At 44.8% G+C, this 16,402-nt stretch overlaps 1 protein-coding gene across 3 annotated transcripts in view; it reads right to left on the minus strand.

The window, feature by feature from the left end:
* TRIO (trio Rho guanine nucleotide exchange factor) overlaps positions 1–16,402 on the minus strand; it is an 855,771-nt gene that overhangs the window by 574,272 nt on the left and 265,097 nt on the right. The window lies entirely within an intron of this gene.

Genomic DNA, 16,402 nt, shown 5'->3' on the forward strand with positions numbered 1-16,402 from the left:
ACTACAAGCTACAAACAAAAACAAGAAGAGGACGCACTGGCCTAGCGCATTATCCTCAATAGGGCTTTATTAATATCAAGTAAAAATATAAGTACTCACAAACGTGGGTTGTAAGCCAGCATATCAGATACATATGACACAATCCAGCAAATGACAGTCCACAGTCAAGATAATTGACTGCTAACGCTATCTGGCTCTGATGAAGAGGCGAAGCCTCGAAACGCGTTAGCCGTCAATTATCTTGACTGTGGACTGTCATTTGATGGATTGTGTCATATGTATCTGATATGCTGGCTTACAACCCATGTTTGTGAGTATTAATATTTTACTTGATATTAATAAAGCCCTATTGAGGATAATGCGCTAGGCCAGTGCACCCTCTTTTTGTTTTTGTTTGTAACCATTGGCAGCCATACATGCCCACTACCATCACCATGCTTCACTGATGAGGTGTCATGCTTTGGATCATGAGCAGTTCCTTTCCTTCTCCATACTCTTCTCTTCCCATCACTCTGGTACAAGTTGATCTTGATCTCATCTTGTTGTTCCAGAACTGTGAAGGCTTTTTTAGATGTTGTTTGGCAAACTCTAATCTGGCCTCCCTGTTTTTGAGGCTCACCAATGGTTTAAATCTTGTGGTGAATCCTGTGTATTCACTCTGGAAGTCTTCTCTTGATTGTTGACTTTGGCACACATACACCTACCTCCTGGAGAGAGTTCTTGATCTGGCCAACTGTGAAGGGTGTTTACTTCACCAGCGAAATAATTCGTCGGTCATCCACCACAGTTGTTTTCCGTGGTCTTCTGGTGTTGCTGAGCTCACCGGAGCGTTCTTTCTTTTTAAGGATGTTCCAAACAGTTGATTTGGCCACACCTAATGTTTTTTCTATCTCTCTGTTGGGTTTGTTTTGTTTTTTCAGCCTAATGATGGCTTGCTTCACAAATACTGACAGCTCTTTGGATCTCATATTGAGAATTGACAGCAACAGATTCCAAATACAAATAGCACACTTGAAATTAGCTCTGGACCTTTTATCTGCTTCTTGTACATGGGATAATGAGGGAATAACACACACCTGGCCATGGAACAGCTGAGCAGCCAATTGTCCCATTACTTTTGGTCTCTTAAAAAGTGGGAGGCACATATACAAATTGTTGTAATTCCTACACCGTTCACCTGATTTGGATGTACATACCCTCAAATTAAAGCTGAAAGTCTGCATTTAAAGCACATCTTGTTTGTTTCATTTCAAATGCATTGTGGTGGTGTATAGAGCCAAAAAGATCAGAATTGTGTCGATGTCCCAATATTTATGGACCTGACTGTATTTAAGGCTCCTAGGAAGCCTTAGACTATGTTGGCTGTCCCTTCCACCAGCTGTCAGATTGCTACCAGTGGACCTGCTGCAGGTAAAACAGGCTTTCCTTTTTTGCTGCATTTCATGTGAATCTTCTTATGTGGGTCCCTTCTGGACTGAAAAATACTTTTTTTACTCTGGGACCCTTTACTCCTACAGATCATCCTGTCCTGGGACAAACCCAGGCTTATATATCAAATATATCTTGGGGTCCTCACAACTACAGGTGGGAATATCTCCTCTGCCATATACTGAAGCTTTCTGTATTCATCTTCTTAACAAGGAAGTTCACGCTATGTGCATAACTTTTCCGGAATACTAATACAGACTAGTCTGAAGGTGAGACCCTGGTCAACCCCTTCCTTCTACATTCCCTTCCACTTCCCTGTTTCTATTTCCTCATATTTGAGACAATGTGGCTCTCATTTGTTAATAAATAAACCAACTGTAGCCATCTCTGATTTTCCTTGTCCCTCTGTCCCCTCTCCCCCCCCTTTCCCTTCCCCTTCCCCCTTCCTCACAACTTCAGAGGTTTTCCCTACCATGCAAATGGTTCCCTGTATAGATATGCCGAATGTTGCTCCAGCTTTTACAACTACGAGTTCTATATCTGAGCTGTCAGTCCCTGATAGGTCAGTAATTTGCTAGTTACAGTGCATTGCGAAAGTATTCGGCCCCCTTGAACTTTTCGACCTTTTGCCCCATTTCAGGCTTCAAACATAAAGATATCAAACTGTAATTTTTTTGTGAAGAATCAACAAAAAGTGGGACATAATCATGAAGTGGAACGAAATTTATTGGATATTTCAAACTTTTTTAACAAAGAAACTGAAAAATTGGGCTTGCAAAATTATTCAGCCCCCTTAAGTTAATACTTTGTAGTGCCACCTTTTGCTGTGATTACAGCTGTAAGTCTCTATCAGTTTTGCACATTGAGACTGAAATTTTTGCCCATTCCTCCTTGCAAAACAGCTCAAGCTCAGTGAGGTTGGATAGAGAGCATTTGTGAACAGCAGTTTTCAGTTCTTTCCACAGATTCTCGATTGGATTCAGGTCTGGACTTTGACTTGGCCATTCGAACACCTGGATATGTTTATTTGTGAACCATTCCATTGTAGATTTTGCTTTATGTTTTGGATCATTGTCTTGTTGGAAGACAAATCTCCGTCCCAGTCTCAGGTCTTTTGCAGACTCCATCAGGTTTTCTTCCAGAATGGTCCTGTATTTGGCTCCATCCATCTTCCCATCAATTTTAACCATCTTTTCTGTCCCTGCTGAAGAAAAGCAGGCCCAAACCATGATGCTGCCACCACCATGTTTGACAGTGGGGATGGTGTGTTGCTTTCACGCCAAACATAATGTTTTGCATTGTTGCCAAAAAGTTCGATTTTGGTTTCCTCTGACCAGAGCACCTTCTTCCACATGTTTGGTGTGTCTCCCAGGTGGCTTGTGGCAAACTTTAAACAACACTTTTTATGGATATCTTTAAGAAATGGCTTTCTTCTTGCCACTCTTCCATAAAGGCCAGATCTGTGCAGTATACGATGGATTGTTGTCCTATGGACAGAGTCTCCCACCTCAGCTGTAGATCTCTGCAGTTCATCCAGAGTGATTATGGGCCTCTTGGCTGCATCTCTGATCAGTCTTCTCCTTGCATGAGCTGAAAGTTTAGAGGGACGGACAGGTCTTTGTAGATTTGCAGTGGTCTGATACTCCTTCCATTTCAATATTATCGCTTGCACAGTGCTTCTTGGGATGTTTAAAGCTTGGGAAATCTTTTTGTATCCAAATCCGGCTTTAAACTTCTCCACAACAGTATCACAGACCTGCCTGGTGTGTTCCTTGTTCTTCATGATGCTCTCTGCGCTTTATACGGACCTCTGAGACTATCACAGTGCAGGTGCATTTATACGGAGACTTGATTACACAGGTGGATTCTATTTATCATCATTAGTCATTTAGGTCAACATTGGATCAGTTTGCTGCACTGAAAGTAAAGGGGCTGAATAATTTTGCACGCCCAATTTTTCAGTTTTTTATTTGTTAAAGTTTGAAATATCCAATAAATTTCGTTCCACTTCATGATTGTGTCCCACTTGTGGTTGATTCTTCACAAAAAATTACAGTTTTATATCTTTATGTTTGAAGCCTGAAATGTGGAAAAAGGTCGAAAAGTTCAAGGTGGCCGAATACTTTCGCAATGCACTGTATATTTATACAAATTCTTCTAAGAAGGTGGCGGTGCTTGTCCTTAACATGACCCTTCTACTCCTAGGGCGATTCCCCCTTCACTGCAGCTTCAGCTGCTACCTCCATTATTAAAGTCTTACGCACAGACACAATCCATGCGTCTACCAGCACCTTTTCGTATGTGACTACAGGTGTGGAGGAATTATCCTCACTACCTAAAAAATCAGGGTGCGAGGCCGCAGACCCCTCAGAGTGGGCCACGTCCGCAGCGGCCGAATCAGATTCAGGATCTAAGGAGACAGATGAGGCAGGGGGCACTTTTTACTAGCCCGCCGCCCATAAGCCACCTCCTCCCGGGCCCACCCACCGTCAGTGCATCAATGGATGGTTGGGACCCGGAGGGCCCCGCAGCCTCTGGGAGGGGGTCAGGTGGGAAAGTGCTCCAAAGACTCCATGAGGAATAGGGGGACCGTCACAAAACGTGCAAAACACACTGCTAAGGGAAGCCCCCGCTATGCTGGTAACACCACCCGGTCGCCAGCAACAGAGCACCCCCAGGATTCTGCAGCAGAGAGAGGGAGGACCTCACCAGACTCACTATCCCACCAGACAGGCACCGGAAAAACCAGGATAAAAATGTACTCCACGCGCGGCTTACAGGAAGGGAAGAGATCCAGGGGTCAGCACATGGGGATAAGGAGAGGCTCCCACAGCTGAAATCGCTGCCCAGAAGGCTCCTCTGTAATGGCCGCTGCTGATTCCACGCCGGACAGAAAGGAAGAGGAAATGGCTGTACCGCTGCTAGAGGCCCATCGCCGAGCACCGCTCCTATAGGCTACAAGAAAATAGCCGCCCATAGACTTCAATGAGAAACATGGCCACCGGGCTACACAAACATGGCCGCCAAGCTCCCATGCAGTCAGCTATGGGAAAAAATGCGGCACCACGCAGCTTACTGGCCCTTAGGAACATATCAGGTACCTCCTCCAGCAAGGATGTCCTAACAAGGGGCCCCCCTTCAGGGCAATAAGGCACATAACCGTAATAAAGGAGCCACAGCAGTGCGCTCCCACCCCCCCCCCCCCTCCAGCCACAGATCCCACAAACCCCACACTCATCAGTACAGCCACCTCATCCAGGGGGGCTAGGGGGACTTGGGGGGGGGGGGTAGCTAGCACAGGTGAGCCCACTAAGAAGGGGGTGCCATTAAGGTAGGAAGGGCACAGGCAGGACCGACCAACCAACCCAGGGAGGGGACCACGTCCACCCCGACATTTCCCAGAGAAGAGGGGGGACACTACTCACCACACCTTCGGAACCAGGCGGGCACCACTCTGGGCAGATCATCTCCCCATCCTGGAATGGGGGATGCTGCGGACCAGAGGTATGCTGCGACTTAGGCCGCTACCCAGACGTGTGCGTCCTCGTGAGGGGTTTCTCTCACCAGCCAGCCCCCGTCCTGTGGGGCAATGTCACGGCCGACCTAATGCAGAGCTGCGGTATGCACGCGCTCGCTGGCTAGACTGGAAAGACTAAGGATCTAAGGTATCAAGGAAAAAAGTTCAGTTTTAAAAAGGGAGGGGGAAAAAAAAAAACAGGAAAAAGCTTGGTCCTCACTCCTGAATAGGCAGAAAAAAACTGAGATCCCATAGGAGGAAGTGGGAGTATACCCTCTGGGACTACCCGAGGGGCGTAGTCAAAATTTATTTTTTTCTTCTCTGCCTAGTGTCCTACTCCTAAGGAGAGCAGAATAACCCAACGATCAATGAAGATATGAAGCTGTGTCCATCAATGAACAAAAAAGAAATATAAAATATTCCATGAACGCAACATGCCTCTCAGCAAATAGCTTGGAGTGTTAACTTTCCAAATTGGGCTTATTTGGGGGGTTTGTGCAATCTTGATATTTCAGGGCCTTTAAAACTTTGACAGGTAAAAAAGGCAATTTATGCCCTGAGAAAACCTGAAGGCAGTGATTGGTTTTTGGGGTCCCTTACACAGCTAGGCTCCCAAAAAGTCTCACACATGGTATCCTCGTACTCAGGAGAAGCAGCAGAATGTGTTTTGTTGTGTCATCCCATATATACCCATGGCATGTGTGGCATGTGTGAGCAATATATCATTTAGTGACAACTTTGTTTTTTTTAAAAAAAAAAAAAAAAACTTGTGGCAAATTATAAAATATTCCATGGACTCAACATGCCTCTCAGCAATTAGCTTGGGGTGTCTACTTTCTAAAAAGGGGTCATTTGGGGGGTGTTTGAGCTGTCCTGGCATTTTATGCCCAATATTAGAAGCTTATGCCACACATCACCCACTCTAACCACTTGAAGACCAAGCTCTTCTGACACTTTTTGTTTACATGAAAAAAATATTTTTTATTAACAAGAAAATTACTTTGAAGCCCCAAACATATATATATTTTTAAAGCAGAGGCCCTACAGAACAAAATGGTGGGTGTTGATTTTTTTTGTCACACTGTATTTGTGCAGAGATTTTCCAAATGCAATTTTTAGGGGGAAAAAAAACATTTTTAAATTTAATGCACAAATACAGTATATATTGCCCAAATGTTTGGTAAAAAGATGATCTTCTGCCAAGTACATAGATACCAAACATGACGTGCTTCAAAAATTGTGCAAGCCTGTGCAGCGGCAACAAATTATGTATATAGTTAAAACAAGTTATTTCTAAAAGTTTTTATTTTAAAGACTGAAACATACTTTATATGTCTTGTATCACTAATTTCTCAGTAACACAATACAAAATAGCATAAACAGATTGGCCATATGACAAAAAATGGCTCATAAATGAAATTGAAACGATACATAATACAATACAAACACAGTGTTCCTAAAGGAGTGGTACATTATCCAACGCGTTTCGATACATATGTGATAAATGACATTGATCTTCGTCAGGGATTTCTGAATCCACTCCTAGAAGAAGGGGGTACAACATAATATAAGCTTGATGAAATGATTTACTTAAACATAAACGACATCATATTATGCATCTGTGATTCTTCCCTGGGGATCATCAGAAAAGGAAAAGAGAAAAGAAAGAAGAAAGAAAAGAGACAGAGAACAAGAAAGAAAACCTCCCCCATATCCAGAACCTCCCAGACGAAGAGATGTTACACCGCATACCTGGCAACCCACACCTTGCCTTATCTCCTGTTGATATCCTTATATTTTCATTCAAATGGAGGCTAGAGACAAGTATAAAGTTTTCTGATTCTTGGTCCTACAACAATAGATATGTTCAAGCTGAGAATTTGATTTCCAATAAAGAGAGAAAGCAAACTCCAGCAGTGTCACAGATAAAAAGGGGGGATATAATTAATCTGAAAAAAGGCTTACCTAATTGTTTACATACCAGCTGATTGTGAATTAAAACCATACATAAAGTGTATATATTGGGCCTATTCACCCCTCAGGTTCCCATACACCAGAAAGAGAGGAGAGGAAGGGGCCCTTTCATTTATCCTTCATCTGGTATGGAGAAAAAAGGGAGGAAGGTAGAAGTTAATCCAAAGTAGGGAGGTTTCTTTGAATCATATATGTATGTAGGTTACACGTTCATGTCAAATTTCCCTACCTTGGTGTTTGAATTTAGGTCCAGGGATTGTCTATAACTTTATATGATCATAAAGGAGGGGGAAGAAGCAGCAAAGAGTCCACTCAGTGTAGAATAGTTTTCAGCTCGATGGTTGAATTCCCTATAATCCAAAAAATATATACATCCATATATATATAATGAGGGTGGTTCTTTTGGTGTATGAAAATATAGGTAATATCTGAAGAATATTGATACTTACAGCGACAATTGCTGTGGTTAACTTACTTAACAGAGGGAGATTATCCCGTCTTATCGGTAATTCCTATAAATGTTCAAAAGGTGTACATAGTCAAGTTAAAATACCTTCCGTTTAGTGTAGAAAGTTCCCCACAGGAGGGTGAAAGGAAACATCACCACTGCACAAGCATGTATATATATAAGGACTTACAGTTAAGGAGCCTTTGATTGACCTATGAAAGAAAGGTGACTGAGTGGATAATCTCCCTCTGTTAAGTAAGTTAACCACAGCAATTGTCGCTGTAAGTATCAATATTCTTCAGATATTACCTATATTTTCATACACCAAAAGAAACACCCTTATTATATATATGGATGTATATATTTTTTGGATTATAGGGAATTCAACCATCGAGCTGAAAACTATTCTACACTGAGTGGACTCTTTGCTGCTTCTTCCCCCTCCTTTATGATCATATAAAGTTATAGACAATCCCAGGACCTAAATTTAAACACCAAGGTAGGGAAATTTGACATGAACGTGTAACCTACATACATATATAATTCAAAGAAACCCTCCCTACTTTGGATTAACTTCTACCTTCCTCCCTTTTTTCTCCATACCAGATGAAGGATAAATGAAAGGGCCCCTTCCTCTCCTCTCTTTCTGGTGTATGGGAACCTGAGGGGTGAATAGGCCCAATATATACACTTTATGTATGGTTTTAATTCACAATCAGCTGGTATGTAAACAATTAGGTAAGCCTTTTTTCAGATTAATTATATCCCCGTTTATCTGTGACACTGCTGGAGTTTGCTTTCTCTCTTTATTGGAAATCAAATTCTCAGCTTGAACATATCTATTGTTGTAGGACCAAGAATCAGAAAACTTTATACTTGTCTCTAGCCTCCATTTGAATGAAAATATAAGGATATCAACAGGAGATAAGGCAAGGTGTGGGTTGCCAGGTATGCGGTGTAACATCTCTTCGTCTGGGAGGTTCTGGATATGGGGGAGGTTCTCTTTCTTGTTCTCTGTCTCTCTTTTCTTTCCTCTTCTTTCTTTTCTCTTTTCCTTTTCTGATGATTCCCAGGGAAGAATCACAGATGCATAGTATGATGTCGTTTATGTTTAAGTAAATCATTTCATCAAGCTTATATTATGTTGTACCCCCTTCTTCTAGGAGTGGATTCAGAAATCCCTGACGAAGATCAATGTCATTTATCACATATGTATCGAAACGCGTTGGATAATGTACCACTCCTTTAGGAACACTGTGTTTGTATTGTATTATGTATCGTTTCAATTTCCCGTATGAGCCATTTTTTGTCATATGGCCAATTTGTTTATGCTATTTTGTATTATGTGTTATTGAGAAATTAGTGATACAAGACATATAAAGTATGTTTCAATCTTTAAATTAAAAACTTTTAGAAATAACATTTTTTAACTATATAATTTATTGTTACCCTTAAAGTCCCACACCACACTATGGGGGTTCCTTTTTGAAACTTTTGTCTAGGGATTATGTTAACACATTTCCCTATAGTTGACTACACACCCCTTACAAACTATGTATATTCTTAAAAGCCTTTAAAGACTGTTACAGGTTACCACTTTAGATTTACAGAGGAGGTCTACTGCAAGAATTACTGCCCTCGATCTGACGTTCGTGGCAATAGCTCACATGCATGGCGCAATTGCTGTTTACATATGACACCAGACCGATGCTTGTGTTCGCCTTTGCGTGCAAACGGGGCGGAGGGGGGGACAGAGGTGTCTAATTTTTTTTTTTTATTATTATTTATTTCTTTTGCTTTATTTTATTTTGACACCTTCCCTTTCATTGTTATAATTTATATTCTCTGAAAAATGACCAAGAAATCATAAATTCTGCCAAGGTATGTAAACTTATGAGCACAACTGTACATGAAAGCTACATAGTTACATAGTTTGTGAGGTTGAAAAAAGACATCAGTCCATCCAGTTCAACCTGCTGATACGAATTTCACATCCTTACTGCTCTGACAGTGAAGAACCCCTTACGTATTTTAAGGTTAAACCGTTTTTCCTTTAGTTTTAGTGAATGGCCACGTGTCTTATTGTATTCCCTTTCTCTGAAAAGTTTGTTCCTTATGCTAGGGTCACCAGTACAGTATTTGTACATTGATATATCCCCACTCAATCGTCTCTTCTCCAGAGAGAATAAGTTCAGTGCTTGTAGTCTTTCCTCATAGCTGATGTTCTCCATTCCCCTAATTATTTTTGTTGCCCTTCTCTGGACTCTCTCCAGTTCCAGCACATCCTTCCTGAGGACCGGTGCCCAGAACTGGACAGCATACTCCAGATGTGGCCAGACCAGAGTCTTGTAGAGTGGGAGAAAAAATGGATTTTTGTAAAATCTTACCGTAAAATCCTTTTCTCTTAAGCTCAATGACAGACGTAGTCCTCCTTGATTAATATCAACTCGGGTTATACTGCCCTCTACAGGAGTAGGACTAGACAGGAAAGAAAACGTTCTGGCCACACCTTAGGGGCAGTCCCAGAGGGTATATCCTCTCTCTCTCTGCTACAGCAAATCAGTTATGTCACAAAGCAGTGTTTAGAGAATTTAACCCAACCCAACTCAGAAAACAGAGGGGCGGGTACTACGTCTGTCAATGAGCTTAAGAGAAAAGGATTTTACGTTAAGATCTTACAAAAATCCATTTTTCTCTGTCCCTCATTGACAGACGTAGTCCTCCTTGATTAATATCAACTCGGGACGTCCCAAAGCAGTGCCACAAATGAGGGGTGGAATAATGGAAATCAAAATCCAATCTAGAAGGCCCAACCGATGCCAACTAGAAGTTTCAAAGGCTCATCAAAGGATGAGACTCAACTGAAAATCCAACGGAAAAAAAAAAACCCTCGAGGTAGACCACCGGTCTCAAATTGCGGCCTGCAAAACCTTGCGGCCAAATGAGGCATCCGCCGATGCCATCACATCAACTTTATAAAACTTTGTAAAGGTATGAACCGACGACCAGGTAGCCACCTTGCACACCTGGATAACGGACGCCTGATGGCGGTAGGCCCAGGAAGTACTGAGCGCTCGAGTGGAGTGCGCCTTAACAGGGAACGGAGGATTCCGACCCTTAATAGAATAAGCCTGTACAACCGTCTGTCTAATCCATTTGGAGATAGTCGCGGCAGATGCAGGCAACCCCTTTCTGGGGCCATCTGTGATCACAAAAAGTGAATCCGTTTCACGGAACGATTCCGTAGTCTTCAGGTATACCCTGATTGCCCGAACTACATCCAAGGAATGCAACGCACATTCCAGAGGATGATTGGGCTTAGGACACAAGGAAGGTAGCACAATATCCTCATTCAGATGAAAGTCTGAAACCACCTTAGGAAGAAAGGATGGCTTCGGATGAAGAACTACCTTATCCCTATGAACCACTAGATATGGGGAATGGCATGATAATGCAGCCAGTTCTGACACCCTGCATGCAGAAGTAATGGCCACCAAGAAGGCCACCTTCTGGGATAATGTAAGCAAGGGAATCTCCCTGATATTTTCAAATGGAGGTTTCTGCAGAACCGATAAAACCAAATTAAGATCCCAGGGCGGTAAGGGCGCGCGCACTGGCGGAGCCAAGTGTCGCACCCCCTGGATGAAATTCCGCACCAAGGAATGAGTAGCCAAAGGCTTCTGAAAGAAGATTGCTAACGCTGAAACTTGACCCTTGATGGTGCTCAAGGATAGTTTCTGCTCAACCCCCTTTTGCAGAAAAGCCAAAATTCGGGTCACCAAATAGGTACGTGGGGGAAATCCCAAAGATTCACACCACGCAATATAAGTCTTCCATGTGCCATAATAGACTTTGCTAGAAGTCGCTTTCCTTGCTTTAATTAGAGTAGGAATAACTGAAGCTAACAATCCCCTGTCCTTCAGTACCTGGGTCTCAATGGCCAGGCCGTTAAAACCAGCGACTGTAAAGCACTATGGAAGATCGGTCCTTGAGACCGCAGATCCTCCCTGAGAAGAAGTCTCCAAGGAGCGTCTGCGACTAGCCTGCCCAAGTCGGCGTACCCGGCTTGACGAGGCCAGCCCGGAATTTCCAGGATAACTGGAGTTCCCTCCACCTCTATCCTGCGGAGAAATCTCAGCAGTAACTTGAGAGGGGGGGGAAGACATATAGTAGCTGATACTGCCCCTACAGGACGTTCAGCGCGTCTGCTGCGTCCGCTAGCGGATCGCGGGCGCGAGTTACCAACCTCCGCGCCTTCCTGTTGAGCCGAAATGCCAACAGATCCACCTGCGGGATGCCCTACTGAAGACACAGGTGGTGAAATCCTTGGTGATCGACCCAAGTCATCACCATGACATTGTCTGACTGGATCCGAACCAGGCTGCCCTAGAGCTGCTTGGTCCAGGCTATCAGACAAAGTCTGATCGCTCTCAGTTCCCACACATTTATCAGAAACTAAATTCCTATCGGAAGTGATGACTTCTCCTGGCTGAGCATTAGAGACTGAAGTCACCGGACCAGAGACTCCTTGGTCCGCTCGCTCAACCGGATCAGATTCCTGGAGGGAACTGGGAATGATCTTTGGAAAAGGTAAAGAAAACGTTCTGCTCAAGGAACGGGAACTACCGCTCCCTGTAGCATATGAATGTTGGAAGGGAAGAATCGCACCGGTAGAAGTGATCGACACTCGATCTTGTATCCTGATCATATGATCTCCTGAACCCCTTAGTCGGGGATTCAGGAAAGCCCTGGATCTGAACACCGGTGAAGACGTCCCCCCACCCCTGAGCTGGGTGGGGGCGCACCTTCAGGCCTTATTAGCCTTATCTTCAGGTTTGGCTGAGTCGGCCTTTTGTTTACCCGACCAGCGCCTTTTGAAACCTCCTGAAGGGGCTTTGCCCTTCACGCTCGCCCCAGCGGAGCGAACGAACCTCTTATGAGCGGAAAAGAAAGGTCCTCGCCTGTTACGAGGTCCTTAAGCTTTAGCAGTCTGTGGCAAAAAAGTGCTCTTGCCCCCAATGACATCCTTTATGATCTCATCTAGGGTGGCCCCAAATAGGCGATCCCCCTGAAAAGGGAGATTAGCCAAAGCTTTCTTGGAACCTTGATCCGCCGACCAACACTTTAACCACAGCTCATGTCTGAGGACTACTGCTGACATCGATGCATGCGCTAACAAGGGAGTGGCATCCAGGGCTGCGTCACAGACGAACTATAATCCCTGTATAATTTGCTCCATCAAATCAGACACTGCCTGGGGAATACTTCTCCCCTTTAAGTCATGGCGCAACAATTTTGTCCATTCTGTCAATGTTTGTGAAACTAAACCAATGGCAACCACTGGTCTAAAGGTTGACCCTATCAGGGAAAAAACAGTGCGGGATTCCGCTTCCACTTTTCGATCCACCGGATCCTTAAAGGACGGAGCGTCCTCCAACGGGATAACAGTGGCTTTATTTAGTCTGGAAATCGGTGGATCCACCACTGGTGGTACCGTCCATTTTTTAATGAGGGATTCCTCAAACGGATAGCGTCTAGCAATGCGTTTGGAAATAGTAAGTATTCGTTTCGGATGATCCCATTCCTCTTTAATTTTATTACCAAAACATTTGGGTAAGGGAAAAACCTTCGCCGTCTTGGTAGGTTTACTAGTACCAAAGGGAATTTCCATCTCGGTTACCTCTGCCGGTGTAACCTCAAGTCTCAAGGTTTCCCGAACAGACACAACTAGTGCGTCCACCAATGCTTCTTCTTGTGCTATGGCGGAGGTAGAACCGTCCTCCTCACTATCTGAGGGAGCATTACCTGAGACAACAGCTCCTGCAGAGGGACCTGCAGCTGCAATGACCATCTCAGAATCTGACTCTGAAGTATCAGATGAAATAGGGGTAGGCGGGGGTTGCTTTCTTGACCCCCGTCCCTGACAGGCCCTCTCCACCCGGGATACCAAAGATTCCAAAACTGCTGATAATGCATCAATACTCTGAACTGGAGGGTCCTGCGGCCACCTCGAGGGGATCAGGTGGTGATACATGTGTGGCAGGGTCCATGATTATACAAGACACTTGCCAGAAAAAAATAATTGCAATCAAAAAAATAAAACTTTTTTTCTTTAGTCCCCCAGCGCAGCAGCGCCCCTCAGTGTTACCTGCTTTTGGACCCCTACAGAGAGAGAGAGAGAGACCCCAAGGCTCACCACTTGATGCTCAGAAGCTTCAATACAACCTGTTCCAGCACTGTCTGTTACAGACAGGAAGTCTTTGGCTTGCTTTCCCGGGTAAAAGGAGGCGGCTCCGCCCCTTTACACGCCTTCCGGTGCCTCCCCATAGCTCCTCGAGGTGTTTGGTCACCTCAAACATGGCTGCCCCCATGCTAGAGACACGAGGCTACGCCAATATGGAGGCCCCGTGCGATCTGCAGGAAAATGGCGGCGGCCTGTGTAGGATAGCGGCGGCTTGCAAGCTAGCAGCGGCCTGCGGGAGGGGTGCACTCGGCCTGTGGGAGTGCGCGCTCGGCCTGTGCGGCCTGCGGGAGTGTGCGCTCGGCCTGTGCGGCCTGCGGGAGTGTGCGCTCGGCCTGTGCGGCCTGCGAGAGGCTGTGCGGCCTGTGGAAGTGACTGGCTTTCTGGAGGGATGGCGACCTGCGGATGCAGTAACTCAGGCATAGGCATCGGCCTGTATACACACTATGACAGGTAGGATACCTCTATACCTCAATAGTAATGCCTTTTAGTAGTCTGCCACTGACTTCAGTCACCCTTACAGTCATATGGTGACTTTAGATAGTCAGCTCCCAAAACAAGCCTCCTGGTTTCTTATTCATAAAATCACACTCAAATTGGGGGATCTGTGACCCGTTATAGGATAGAGGGGGGACCCAGAAACTGAGTGTCCGACCATCCCAGAGAGGGGCCCGCGTCCACCAACAAACCCGACAGGGGGAGAGGGGGAACATTCTACTCACCATACCGGAACCAGGCGGGCGCCAACTCCTGACAGAACCCCTCTCCACCGGGGTGGGGGGGCTGTCGACCAATACGGATGCCGTGACTCAGTTTGCAACTGGTCATTGGCATCCAGGCGAGACGTTTAACTCGCAGGGTCAGTCCCAGTCCAGTGGGACTATGTCGCGGCCGACCCAGCGCGGAGCTATGGCCTGCACGCGCTTGTAGGCTGAACTGGGGTGACCACTGGATCTCAACATCCAGCCCGTCGCCCAGTTTCAGAGTACTTGCTTGAAGATCTCACAGGAACACTGGAGAAGAAAAGCTGCCTAAAAAAGTATTTCTAAAAAAAATCTTGCCAGGACCAAAGATCACAGCAAGGAACTTAGGTCCTTACTCCTAACTAGACAGAAAAAAATGATTTGCTGTAGCAGAGAGAGAGAGAGAGGATATACCCTCTGGGACTGCCCCTAAGGTGTGGCCAGAACGTTTTCTTTCCTGTCTAGTCCTACTCCTGTAGAGGGCAGTATAACCCGAGTTGATATTAATCAAGGAGGACTACGTCTGTCAATGAGCGACAGAGAAATTCTCTTTATTTCTGGAGTGAATCCCCTTTTTTATGCATCCCAGTATTCTGTTGGCTTTGCTTGCAGCGGCTTGACAATGCATGCCACTGCCAAGCCTGTTGTCTACCAGTACCCCCAGGTCCTTTTCCATCCTAGACTCACCCAGAGGTCCCCCCCCCCCCCAGTGAGTAGCATGCTGACCGCTGGCTGTAAAAAACAGTGCCAGAAAGTGTGTGGTATACCCACCATTAGACCTCCCAGCATCCACCCACTTCTAATGATGGGTATACTCATGGGCTGAAGGAGAAAAAGAACACCACAGATTCCTCCAATTGCATCGATCAATGTGGATGAAGAAACCTCTGTCAAGAAAAGTGTATGGCGAAGCATAGGAGAGATCTGCCCTGTGTCCACCCCATCCCCTATGCTTCGCCATATTTGCTCTTTTTTTAACTGCAGTGGTGAAATCACCTCCTGCAGAACTACAATCATTGATTACGTAAACAAATCAGCCAGCGCTGCAGCTGATAGGCGTACCTGCAAAGCAAACAACGGCTAACAATAAAACACAGCAACAATAAAACATTACATTATAACAGTATATTATAAAGTACAGTAAGAGTAGAAATGTAGAGTAAGAACAGAAAATGAACTCAATAAAACGACAACTTTTTTTCGGCTTTACTGTTTTAAATTTTTTTTTTGTAACTTTTTTTTTCCAACACTTTTTTGTAACTGTAAAAAAACAATTCTAGGCTAGGCTCTCTTAAAATGCGACATTTTTCGAGACCCTGTATGAAAAAGTGTGCCCTAGACTGTGGCGTGCTGTACCCTATACTAATACTCTACTAGTGTATGGTAGCGAAGGAAACCGTCCCTGAGGCAGAGATCAGGTTGACCAGGACAGGAGGGACAAAAATAACAGGTGTCACACCTAAATCCGCGTTACCTACAAACACGACATCTTCTTTGGGGTGCTCTTTGGATAGGGGTTCTAGGGATGACATCCAGAAAATGCCTCTCATGCAGCCAGCTCACTGCATCTAGATAGTGACACTTCTTCCTGACGGTTTGTATAGCACATAAGCGTTTAGCAGAGCCAATTGAAATAAGTATACAGAAACTTTTTTGTACCAGCGCCATCATCTGGTCGTTGAAGCCCACCCCTCCCATGTTAAGGTTGTATTCGTGGACACAGAGGGGCTTCTCAACACCAGTCGCCATTCAAATTTGGACTTTATCTGCGTAAATGGAGTACAGAACGAAAACATTCTGTGTGTCCCTCCACTTCACTGCAAGCAATTTATCAGACTTCAAGCAGGCTCTTTTCCCCCCGTCTAAGTCGGGAATATACAAGCCGTTGGGGGAAGCCCCAGTGATTAGGTCGCACGGTGCCACATGTGCCAATTACAAAATCAAAAAGGGGACTAAAAAGTGGCACGCTTGTAGTTGTCCATGTATAAATTATCTCAGAATAAGGGTGACACCAAGTCCCAAACAATTTTTCCACTGCTCCCCATGTAGTC

The sequence above is a fragment of the Pelophylax lessonae genome, assembly GCF_965119305.1.
Source record: "Pelophylax lessonae genome assembly, chromosome: 5".
Classification (NCBI taxonomy): Eukaryota; Metazoa; Chordata; class Amphibia; order Anura; family Ranidae; genus Pelophylax; species Pelophylax lessonae.